This window comes from Pan troglodytes, chromosome 6 (assembly GCF_028858775.2).
Source record: "Pan troglodytes isolate AG18354 chromosome 6, NHGRI_mPanTro3-v2.0_pri, whole genome shotgun sequence".
Lineage (NCBI taxonomy): Eukaryota > Metazoa > Chordata > Mammalia > Primates > Hominidae > Pan > Pan troglodytes.
The window spans coordinates 107,216,562-107,229,645 of record NC_072404.2 but is presented as its reverse complement, the minus strand read 5'-3'; positions in this window follow the sequence as shown (position 1 = coordinate 107,229,645).

Sequence of the window (13,084 nt, the reverse complement as noted above, 5' to 3'; positions counted from 1 at the left end):
GGGGACTGGGAGAACTTTCATGTCTAGCGGGAAGATTGTATATGCACCAATCAGCACTCTGTGTCTAGCTCCGGGTTTGTGGATGCACCAGTCAGCACTCTGTATCTAGCTAATCTGGTCGGGACTTGGAGAACTTTTATGTCTAGCTAGAGGATTGTAAATGCACCAATCAGCACTCTGTGTCTAGCTCACGGTTTGTAAACACACCAATCAGTGCTCTGTGTCTAGCTAATTTAGTGGGGACTTGGAGAACTTTTGTGTCTAGCTACAGGATTGTAAATGCACCAATCAGCACTCTGTGTCTAGCTCAAGGTTTGTAAATGCACCAATCAGCACCTTGTCAAAATGGACCAATCAGCTCTCTGTAAAATGGGCCAATGAGCTCTCTGTAAAATGGGCCAATCAGCAGGATGTGGGTGGGGTCAGATAAGGGAATAAAAGCAGGCTGCTAGGCTCTCTTTCCATGCTGTGGAAGTTTTGTTCTTTTGCTCTTGGCAGTGACTCTTACTGTTGTTTGCTTTTTGGGTCTGTTTTGTCGTTATGAGCTGTAACACTCATGTCGAAGGTCTGCAGCTTGGCTCCTGAAGCCAGCAAGACCACGAATCAGATGGGAGGAAGGAACATCTCCAGATGTGCTGCCTTTAAGAGCTGTAACACTCACCGAGAGGGTCTGCGGCCTGATTCTTGAAGTCAGCGAAACCAAGGACCCACCAATTTCGGACATAAAAGGACTTAGAACAGGCAGAAAAGTTTGTGATGATGGCAGTGGACATATGGACCATGTGATATGTAATATACGTTATCACCCAACCAGAAATTACACACTGACATGCTGCAAGGGGCCAGGCAGGTGAACATGTGAAGCCTCTTGGGCAGGGTGGGGGAGTTGTGGCCAATGGCAAGGAAAGCCCAGGAATAGTTTGCTCCTCAGATCCAGCCTTTTCATGCCATGTGGCAACACTGGTGGTCTTTTATTGTGAGAGAATCCAGAAATCCAGATTTTTGTGGAAAAAAATTCCTGATTTTAAAATATCAATTAAAATGGTTATTTTTAATTATTTATTCATTTTTTTGAGACGGAGTTTTGCTCCTATTGCCCAGGCTGGAGTGCAATGATGCGATCTCTGCTCACCGCAATCTCTGCTTCCCACGTTCAAGCGATTCTCCTGCTTCAGCCTCCTGAGTAGCTGGGATTACAGGCATGTGCCACGACACCTGGCTAATATTGTATTTTTAGTAGAGATGGGGTTTCCCCATGTTGGTCAGGCTGGTTTTGAACTCCTGACTTCAGGTGATCTGCCCACCTCAGCCTCCCAAAAAATATTGGTTAAAATGTTTAAGAATTTTCAGGTTAAATAAACCATGTCCTGTGTGCTGAAATTAATCTAGATAAATTAATCTACACATACTCCGTACAACTCACACAATCAGTAGCTCTACCTTGACACTTCTTCTTAATAGAAAGACCATAACATTACTAAACACCAGAAGGAATTTTGTGCAGTTTTATTTCACCTCTGCCTTGTGGCATTCCTTCAATAAGCCTGTGTTGAGCGTCTTCTTGTCAGGCGTTACTCTACTCCGTGGAGAATAAGGACTGTACGTGTAGGGAAGGAAAATATCTTTTCCTCACCCATCCTAGGTTCATGGCTGAGGCTCCTATAACAAAATACAGATTAACAAGAAAAGGGCATACATATCTATTTATTTGTTTATTTATTTAGGAGGCAGAGTCTTGCTCTGTCACCTGGGCTGGAGTGCAGTGGCGCAATCTTGGCTCGCTGGAACCTCCACCTCCCAGATCCAAGCAATTCTCCTGCCTCACCCTCCCAGGTAGCTGAGACTACAGGCACGTGCCACTATGTCCAGCTAATTTTTTTTTTGTATTTTGGTAGAAACGGGTTTCACCATGTTGCCCAGGCTGGTCTTGGACTCCTGAGCTCAGGCAATCTGCCCACCTCGGCCTCCCAAAGTGCTAGGATTACAGGTGTGAGCCACTGTGCCCAGCCAAATTTATTTAATGTTTTATGTGACATGAGAAACTTCATAAGAAATGAAGACCCAAAGAAATGGTTAAGCCAGTATATTTTTATGTTAGGTTTGATGAACAGTGGACAGTTGAGAAATGTGATAAGACAAAGAGGGCATGATCTGATGGCAACAAACAGGGAAACTTAAAAGACTGTTTGCTCAGATTCCTTTGTGATCCTTCATCTTTAGAGATAAGGACACTCCTTTTCTCTGGGTGTAGAGGACACCTCTTCCATAAGGGTCTTATGTCCTACTTTAGGGAAAGGTGAAAAAAGAAATTCTTCCTAGGTTTTATGATCTACTCCAGGGAAGAAGGGGGCAGAGGAAACTCAGAGACTTCCCTGTTTCTGCCAGTTTTCAGTGTGCCAAAGTGTTATATTTTGGAATAGCATGTCCTGAACCCCATCCTGTGTTATCTGCCCTGTCATATATAGGTGTCTTGATTCTCTTGTCTCTGACAAAATTTTTAATTCCCAGTGGTCACGAACCATAGTGCTTTAGTTTTAAATATAGTATGGAGCTTAATTTGCAATCATGAGAGTAAAAGGCTCTGAATAAAGATGTTAATTGATTTATGTACCATTTGTGCTTATTCAAAAGACATCTCTGTCTCTATTTTGCAGAAAGAGACATAAAGATGTTTTTATTACATGGAACAACTGGTAGAGCAATAGAAATACAGTCAATCTCATTCTCCCATCTGTTCTTATTTGCCCCTAGAACTAAAACTTCATCAGATGGTTTGGTGTTAAATGCGACAAAAATGTCAGCACTTTAGACTCATATCTGGCTTCCTGTTGGGCACCTCCACATGTCCTCTGCTGTTATCACAAATTTTGCTGCTCAACTCAGATCTCACATTCCCACACCCCAATTTCTTTTATATTCCCTATCTCAGCTGGGAGACTACCTTCCCCACCATCAGCCAGGTGAGTCACAGATCAGGAAGGAGCACTGGGCATGGCATACTTTAATGTCAGGAGCATGGAAGAAAGCTGGAATTGCAATGCAACCCAGGGTCTGAGAAAGACACGAACAGTGCAGCCTTGGACCATACTGACTTCCAGTCACATACAAATCACTCATATTTTTCAATTTTGACATTAGGACGAAGTATTTGTCAAGGTGGTAGGATGGGACATATTTTATTGAGCAGTTGTGTTTGCTTATTTATAACTTTTGCTCATTTAGATATGTGATATGTGGTATTCCATTTGTACTCTTGTACCAGTACCCACAACTGTTAGTAAGGTCAAAGTGATGCTGGTGGTGGAGGTGACAATTTCTTACCTGGACCCAGTGGCACTATGGATGGGAGATTCCTGCTTGTTGTGAGAGATGTCTGAGGCTTCCTTTGCCAGATTCTAAGAGATAACCAGAGAAAAAAGAAGACCAGAATAGGAGTAGGGTTACCTGCTGGCCCTCCTCTGCTCCCCCTGAGGTTAAAAGCCTTCCTACATGCCTCTGCCTAGTGGCAGTGAGCAAGGATGGCTGGCATGGATTCACAAATGGAACAGGAGACTGTGAAAATGTATCCCAAGAGATATTTTGGGACTTGCTTACTTCTAAGAGAATAGTTGCAGTCTAGCAAAATGGGGGCACTGGGAGTGGGGACTAGACATGAAAGACTTGGAGATAGTGGGGAGAAAGGAGTAACATGGAGCAGAGAAGACAGGTACAAACAGGATAGTTTTCAATGACCTCAGAAATGTTCTATTGTCCCACCCAGAAGGTGTAGTGAGATCAATGCCTTCTTAAGGTATAGAGAATGAAAAAGCCAGTGAGGGAGAGACTGATTTATTACTGGGTGCAGGGGGCACCTGATATTCAATCCCATCTCTTACATCTGTATTATTTAGGTTTTTTCACTAAAAACCCTGGTAAAGAACTGCTTGAAGTGTGTGTGTGTGTGTGTGTGTGTGTGTGTTTCTTAGGCAAGATGCCCATCAACAGAGGAAATAGATTACCTGAAATCTCTACTCTGTCTCTCCACAAGAGCAGGCATTAGAGACCCATCCCAGCAAAAAAAATGCAGATCCATACTATTGTTTAAAGACAAGAAGCCTAATGGGATCATAGGTCTGGAATAAAGAGCTGACCAACCTTCCTCTCTGCCCCTATGGTCCCCACAGTGGTGCATGTCACCTAAGGCAGGGTGCAAGGTAATCTGTTGAAATACAGGGGAAGCTGAACTTCTATTTTTCATTTTTTCCTTTAAAATTTCTATTTTTGTACATCATTTACAAAATGTATGACATGTCAGTATATTAATAATTAAATATATATCATGCTCTAAATTTTTTACTGATGGTGTGGACAAATGTTGGAAGATCATAGTACTCATAGATAGAGTTCACACTCCCTTCATACAGCTTACAAGAAGTCCTTACATTATTAGGCTAAATGCCTATCTCTCCAGCTCATAACTCACCATGCTTTGTTTGCATGCTCAGGCAATTCCAGACTGTCTGCAGTTTCTGCCACACATCAAGAAGTGAGGAAAGCAGGCCGGTTGCGGTGGCTCATGCCTGTAATCCCAGCACTTTGGGAGGCCGAGGCGGGCAGATCACCTGAGGTCAGGAGTTCGAGACCAGTCTGGCCAACATGGCAAAACCCCGTCTCTAATAAAAATACAAAAAAATTAGCTGGGTGTGGTGGTGCATGCCTGTAATCCCAGCTACTTGGAGAGGCTGAGGCATAAGAATCACTTGAACCTGGGAGGCAGAGGTTGCAGTGAGCCGAGACTGCGCCACTGCACTTCAGCCTGGGCGACAGAGGGAGACTCCATCTCAAAAAAACCAAAAGACCAAAAGAACAAAAAAAGAAGTGAGGAAAGCAGAAAATAGGACAGAGGAAAAGTTAAGCAAAGATGAGGTTTCTGCTGTAGTTCAGCCTTAGCCTGCTCCCACCGAGTTTGAATGGCATACCAAAGTTGGCATCACCTTAGGATGAGGGGGCCAGGTTTTGCAGGCCTGTATGTCAGCCCTCACCTGTGAATGCCTTTGGAGGAAGTCAGAGTCTTCCAGAAACTTCCAGGTGAATAGCAATTCTTCAGAGAAGGCTGCAGTTGTGAGCCATTAGTGGCTATCATTCACAGCAGCTGGCGAACTTGGTGTACCTATCTGGTAAGGGTTTGGGGTGGAAGAAGCACCAACAGCATTACTGCATTTTGCCAGACTGATTTCTACAAATGTGTAATGAGCTTTACAGGAATGGTAATCATGCAAGAAAACTGTTGTTTTATTCTTCATCAACATGCTAATTGTAAGTCTGGCAACTTTTTTAGTCTTGTGTGTTTTCCCCTTTAAATACAGTTTTATTTTTGGTTATCCAGCCCTTCTAAAACCTAACTTATTTTCTAAATACCTTAGTTTCTGAATCTTTCTTTGCACCTAGATAATTTCTGTTAATCTGTGAGACTTACCTTAGATGTCGGTTTTTCTGGGAAGCCTCCTTCAATCATCTACAGCTGGGATACTTTCCTGCCACTCAGCTCTCATAAAATCTGATGTAGTCTGATTTTCATGACACTATAGCAATGTTGTAGAATTATCTAGCTATATGAATTATCTAGCTACGTGTCTGAGTCAGTCAGGATTGGTCAGGAAAACAGAAGGCACTCCGTGTTTTGGGGGCAGAAAGGGTTTGTTATTAGGAATTAGGGGCTTGCTTGACTATTGGAAAGGCTGGGGAGTAGTGAAGACCAGGCAAGCCAGCGGGAAGGAAGCGGACACTGGAGATCTTATCCTGAGGCAACAGGGCAGCGGGTTCTCAGGAACTTAACAGCAAGCTGCTGCAAGTCTTAGGAATCTCTAAGAGGTCCCCCAGCGTCTCACGGTGCAGCAGCAACACAGATGGGTTCTCAAGAGCTCACCAGGGAGCCACTCTGAGCCTCTCATTTTCTTCAGTCAGGATGCAGTTGCCTCTAGAGAATAAAACTTCTCTATTTCTTCTGTCTTCCAAATCTTGAGTGACTTCTATGGGAAACTCCATGTCCTAGGTAAATGGATTGTGGGAGAAGACCTTAAAAGGGATGATGGTGATGCGCAGTTGACAATAGATGATTCAGCATAGTATCTCATGATAAATGTCAAGAGACAAAATTGCAACAAGTTTAGTTAAATGATCAAATTGGCTTTTATTTGTGATTCATGAGTCAGGTAGCATCTCATCTAAGAAACAGAGTGGTGCTCTGTTGGGCGTGATGGAAGAGTCAGTTTTTAAAAGCTTGAGCAGGAACAAGGAAACAGCATAATACAAAAAGCAGATTGGTTAACAGCAGGTTACCTTCCTTGTAAGGGTTAAAGCAGAGGGGACTTTCTGATCATATTGGCTAAAACTGGCCTGTTTGGGGTTTGGCTATTATTTCTTTTTCTCTCTTAATTTCTCAGAAGGTCAGATTAACAACTTAGTTTCAATTTGGTGATATGGAACTTTAGCATGGGTTACACCATTTTGGTTTGATCTGTTGGGGCCTAGTGCAGGGAGCTTAGTTCAAACCAATGGCCTTCTAGAAATTTTATTTAACAGAGTGTATGAGCTTTTCACCAGCTGGAGAATGTATCTTTCTCATGTTTATGTTCCCAAAGTCTAGTGCAGTTCCTGGAAAATAAAGGTGTGCAATAAATGTTCATTAAATAACAGAATAAGTGATGAGGAGAGGACAATAGCTCCCCAAAGTCAGATAATTTTGGTTATGTTATAAACGATGTTATCAGAGATCAGTAGTTCATCTCCAGAAGAGCCTCGTGTTTAGTAATTTACGGTAGAGATAACGGCAATTCAGGTTGATATTTTTTCTATGCTGACCAAAACTGTCACATTTCTGAAAGCTAAAATCCTAGGTAGAAGGAAACCTTTGCAATTCAGGGCACTGAAGCTGTTGAGGCATGTTAGGCCAATCTCTGAATTATTATTACCTCTTTTCAACTTTTTCTTAAATTTCTTCCAGTGCTCAGGAACCATGTGTATATTAAGTGAGCTGCCACGAGGTGGCACTCTTGCTTATTTGTTGTAGTAGGCCACTGCCTTCTACACAAGGGATGTGATGGAGCCAGAAATGTTAGTCTTAAAGCGACTAAACTGCCCCTCAAATTAAAACATTGTCGTTAGTTGAAGTAAGATACACACATTGCTTTAAATAAGAATTAAAGCAAACGCGAAAATGAAAGAGAAAATCAGAGCCTAATGTCGTTGTCTATAATGCTTTCACCATCTGAGTCACTTGTCAATTGGCACTAGAATCTTGTTCTCCAAGGTGTCCCCAGGGGCTCTTCTTCCCAGTTACTCTGTCCCTGCTTCGTGTGTAAGGTGGGATGATTCAGAAGTTTATTGTCTTATCTTACTTCTGAAGTCTATGGGGGACTCAATTTTCTTCTTTTTTGTTTGTTTTTGAGACAGTACCTCCCTCTGTCATCCAGGCTGGAGTGCAGTGGTGTGATCACGGCTCACTGCAGCCTCGACCTCCACCCAGGGCTCCAGCGATTCTCCCACCTCAGCCTCCTGAGTAGCTGGGACCACAGACATGCACCACCGTGCCTGGCTAATTATCTTATTTTTTTTTTATATAGAGACAGGGTTCCCCTATGTTCCCCAGGCTTGTCTTGAACCCCTGGGCTCAAGCTATCCTCCTGCTTTGGCCTCCCAAAATGCTGGGATTACAGGCATGAGCCACCACAGGTGGCCTGGAATCACTTCTCTATGGGAGAAAAACCCCAGCAGGTGAGTAGGCTTTTGAATTAGCTCAAATTATGGCTAAGAAAGTGTTGCTCATGACCAATAGAGGCACACTTGCTGTAGCATGACTGAAATCCTTCCCTTTAAGATCCACAAATTTCCTTCCAACCAAATTAAAGCTTTCCGTAGGACTTACACTTTTTTTTGAAATCACAGAAGTAATCCATGCTCATTGTATAAAACCCCCGAAATAAATATAAACAAAGAGAAGAAAGAAAAACATAATTAATCTCAGCCTCAATAACCAATAGCATTTTAGGGAATGTCCTTTATTACCAATTTATTTATACATGTGATTGACTTGGTATACTCTTAGTACATACTCTGTTCCAGGCACCATGCCAGGTTTTGAGTTTGCAAAGAAGAACAAGATTTTCTCTACAAGACAAATATAGCCCCCTCTCTCTGATTATATAAACACATGCATATATAAGTTTTATAAAAAGGTCATATTTTACAAACAGTGGGCCCTCTGTGTCTGCCATTCTGCATTCATGAGTTCAACCAACCACAGATCAAAAATGTTTGGAAAAAATTTTTACAGTACAATAGAAAGTAATACAAATAAAAACCAGTGTAGTATAACAACTACTTACATAGCGATTGCAATGTATTAGGTATTATGAGTAATTTAGAGAAGATCTGATGTATCTGAGAGATTGCGTGTAGGTTAGATGCAAATACTATGCTAGTTTATATCTGGGACTTGAGCAACCTTGAATTTTGATATCCACTGGGATCCTGGGACCAATCTCCATGGGTGTGGAGCCTTGCGTTTCCCCATTAATGATATACTAAGATCATTTTTCCATGTCCCTAAATACTTTTCAAAGGCATTATTTTAAATTCATAATATTTTATTTTCTAGATATACCATAGTTTATTCATTAAATTTTCCTATTCTTGAAAATATACGTGTATCTACTCTTTTACTACAAAAAATAATGATTCATGACTATGAACATATAGTCAGAATGAATAAGATCTAGTATTTAATAGCACAACAGGGTGACTACAGTCAAAAATAACCTATTGTACATTTCAAATTAACTAAGAGTATAACTGGATTGTTTATAACAGAAAGAAAGGATACATGCTTGAGATGATGGACACTTCCATTTATCCTGATTTAGTTATGCATCATATGCCTGTATCAAAATATCTTATATACTCCATAAATACATACACCTACTATGTACCCACAAAATAAGAAAAAGAGATTCAGTGAACAATATTGTAGCCAATTTTTTGCCTGCAACCACAATTACATTCCTAGTCTAAATTGCCAAAGTTGGGGTTGATGGATTAAATGACTTGTAAAATTTTAAGGCTTTGCTAGCTATGTCTAAATTTCCTTCATAAGGGCAACATCAATTTTGTCCCTATTCTTGTACTTCTGTGAATCCTCACCAATACTGAGTGTTTTCATTTAAATATATTTTCACTGTAGGTAAAACATATAAATATATTTATATTTAGTTGTTGTTTAAATGTATATTGTTTATACCTGATTACTAATGAGGTCGAATATGGTTTTTTATGTTATTAGCCATTTGTCTTATTGTTTGCTTGCTAATTCCTCAGTTCAGTTTTTTATTGGACATTAGTTTTTTCTCATTGCTATGTAGGGATTTTTTGTATATTTATTAACCCCTGCAATTATGTTTCTAGTTTCATATTTGTATTTTATTTTTGTCATATTCTGTTTTTGTCATACAGAACTTAACACTTCATAAGTATTTTTTATTTTATCTTATTTTTTGATAGTCATTTTTCCTTTAAAGTTTGTAATTTTAGATTAGAAAATCATTTAGGCATCATTTAGAAAGAAGAGTAGAAGCAAGGATGAACATTTTTATTTGCTCATTAGAAATTATCCTCTAGAATTAGCTCTCTTTTCTTTGATTTAGAATTTCTCTAAAGAATACTTGACCCTGCAATAGGGAAGTTACTAAATCCTTCAACTTCTTTTGGGAAGCCTTCCCAAAGATTGTTAACTGGGAGAGAGGGCAGCATTGTTTCCTTGGGGGCCATTCTGAAACATATGGGAGCGTTTCCGGTTCCCATACATATATGACTGGGACAATCTACTGGCAGTTAGTGGGTAGGATCCAGGAATGCTAAACATCCTGTAATGTACAGAACAATGAAGAATTGTTACTCCTGACTAAGAATAGCAGCTCCCATTGAGACAAACTGTTAGACTATCCAAAGACATCTTTAAAAAATACTGTTTCTTGAAAACATTGTATCAAAACACATTTCCAGCGCAGACGTGGTAGTATTTTTTTCCACAATGTATTTATATATGTACACGTAATGGATTGGATGAAATACATCAAACCTTTGCTTTAATAAGATTTAAATTGCTTTATCCAATCTGTCAAGATAACATAGGCTTGAGTTGAGTAAGGTCACTAGACAGGTGACTGGTTATTAATTTGACTTATCAGGTAAGTTAAATTACTGATTTGCTCAGAAAGAGTTGCAGAGGGGTTGGAATTAATTAATTGGACTTGTAAACTGAGAGTAGTTATAATCTTAGTGATGCTAAAAAAAACGCTAGTGGGGATACCTCTCTTTCCCATTTCATCATGCTCTCATTCTGTATTCTTTAGTAAAGATTGTGACCTCATGGTTGCCAATGCAACTGCTTTTGCTCAATATTATTTTTCTGATTGCTCTGGGTGCTGTTTGCACCAATGCAAATGTAGAGGGCAGGAAATAGACAAGTGTATTTTTATCTGTTAGTGCATCGTTCCTGGAAATATAATTATTTTGTTCACCTGAAACTGCCTTTGATCAAACAAGTTGGTATAAACCAGAGGGGTTTTTTTTGTTGCCAGCCGATGGCAGTGATTATTAACTTGTCATTCCAAATACAAGGTGTTGGTTTTACCCAGGAGTCTAAAGTGCTATATTAATTGCAGGGTTTATTGTGTTCTAGTAAAAATTAGTAAGAGTCACACACTGCCTTTGGGGGAGAGGACTGAATTTACATGCTTGATATAATGTCATTTAAAATATTAGTTAACAAGACATGGAACACAGAAGAGTTATAAAATTTACTTTTATGCAAAATATTGAATAGTGACAAGGATTTAACAACAAAATTTGATTATTGTGACCAAATCAAGTAACATGTCTTGGAAAATTAGATTCTAAAATATACTTAGAATATGATAAGCTTGTTCTCTAAGTTTGAGCTCCAGAGCAGGATGTAGCAGTAATGGTTGATTGTTCTTTGCAGGCACTGGCAAGATACATTCTGGAATACAGACAACAAATGATGCAGTCCAAATGGAAGGAATCATCAAAAAGGTAATGGAAATCAAACTACAAACACCACCTTCCCGTTACGTAAGTTCTTGGATAGTGTATGCAAATCTGAGGAAGATATAGTGGAGCTGTAGAAGTCTAGGAAGAGTCCACTAAAATGGTCAAAAGAAATGAACAGGAACCATGTTAAGGTGGACTCAAAGGATGAGTCTTCACCAAACAATAAAGGGGAAATGGGAATGTGATCAGAATGATTTTTTTCCATGGTCATTGGGCATTGGTTTACCTTCTAAAGGGGTTAATATATGCTTTCAGATTTGTACATTCATGCAATTTGCATATCAAGAGTGTGTAGAAGATAAAATTGCAAACGTTGAAGGCAATGCATCTAAATAAGGTGTTTTCTAGTAAGTTTAAAAAGGGAGAAAATGAAAGTTTTGGAGATACATCCCATCTTCTGAGGTTGAAGTAACTGAGTGAAGATAGCTTTGCCTTTCTACAAATGACTGTGGGTTATGGAGACAGGTCACTTGAGCTAGAAGAACTCAAACCCAGTGCCAGAGATTATGTTTATATTTTTATCAGAATTACAATTCAGTTTGGAAAGGTAAATGCAAATCATTGTACTACCATGAGTCTAGAAAATTAATAGATTGAATTGACTCTTCAATTCACATATTGAATAGTCTTATTGGAGGTGTTCAGAGGAAGCTGGACAGATCTTATTGGAGATGCTAGAGAAGACTTATGCATTTGATGTGACCAGATTAGATTTGTGATTCTATGACTTACTCTTTTGAAAGGACTGTTAAGAGAGGAAAATGAAGATCAATCTTATGAGTAGTATGAACCTAAATATAAAATGTTTTGATTTAGGGCCAGGCGCAGTAGCTCACGCCTGTAATCCCAGCACTTTGGGAGGCCGAGGCAGGTGGATCACAAGGTCAGGAGATCAAGACCATCCTGGCTAACACAGTGAAACCCCGTCTCTACTAAAAATACAAAAAAATTAGCCAGGCGCGGTGGCAGGCGCCTGTAGTCCCAGCTACTCGGGAGGCTGAGGCAGGAGAATAGCGTGAACCTGGGAGGCGGAGCTGGCAGTGAGCCGAGATGGCGCCACTGCACTCCACCCTGGGCGACAGAGCGAGACTCTGTCTCAAAAAAAAAAAAAAGTTTTGATTTAGCAATAGACAATGGAGCTGCAAGTTCTCTTTATTTCTTTTATTTCTCTGTCTCCAAATTGAAATTACCTGATTTATTTATTCAGTAGATATTTGTAAAGCTCCTACTCTGAGCCAGCACTATAGGCCCACAGTAGTTTCTCAATACGTGTTAACTTAATGGACAAATTATAACTAGTAAGAGGACAGGGAAGATCAAACCATAGTTTCCCTCCTCACATGGGCAGAAAGAAAATAATGAGGAAGAGAGGAACACAGTTGAAGAAATGGGCTATAGATCTACTGAGGAAATAACCATAACGTGAAGTGCTAAAAGTTTCCCTAAGTAATTCTTTGACACTATCCCATAAATTTTGAAATGTATTTTTATTGTCACCTGTTCAAAATACTTCCCAATTTCCCTAATGATTTCTTCTTTGACCTGTGGGTTTCTTAGAAGTATGTGATTTAGTTTTCAAGTATTTGGGGAATTTTCCAGCATTACTTTATTTGTTGATTTCCTATTTTATTTCTATTATGGTCAGAAAGCATTGTTTGTGTGATTTGAATTACTAAAAAATAATTAAGTTTTTAAAACTTTTATTTTAAGTTCAGGGGTACATGTGCATGTTTGCTATATAGGTAAACCCATGTCATGAGGGTTGTTTTGTCATCCAGGTATTAAGCCTAATACCAAATAGTTATTTTTTCAGATCTTCTCCCTCCTCCCATCCTCCACCCTTTGATAGGCCAGAGTGTGTGTTGTTTCTATGTGTCCATGTGTTCTCATCATTTAGCTCTCACTTATAAGTGAAAACATGTGGTATTTGGTTTTCTGTTCCTGCATTAGTTTGCTAAGGATAATGGCTTCCAGTGCC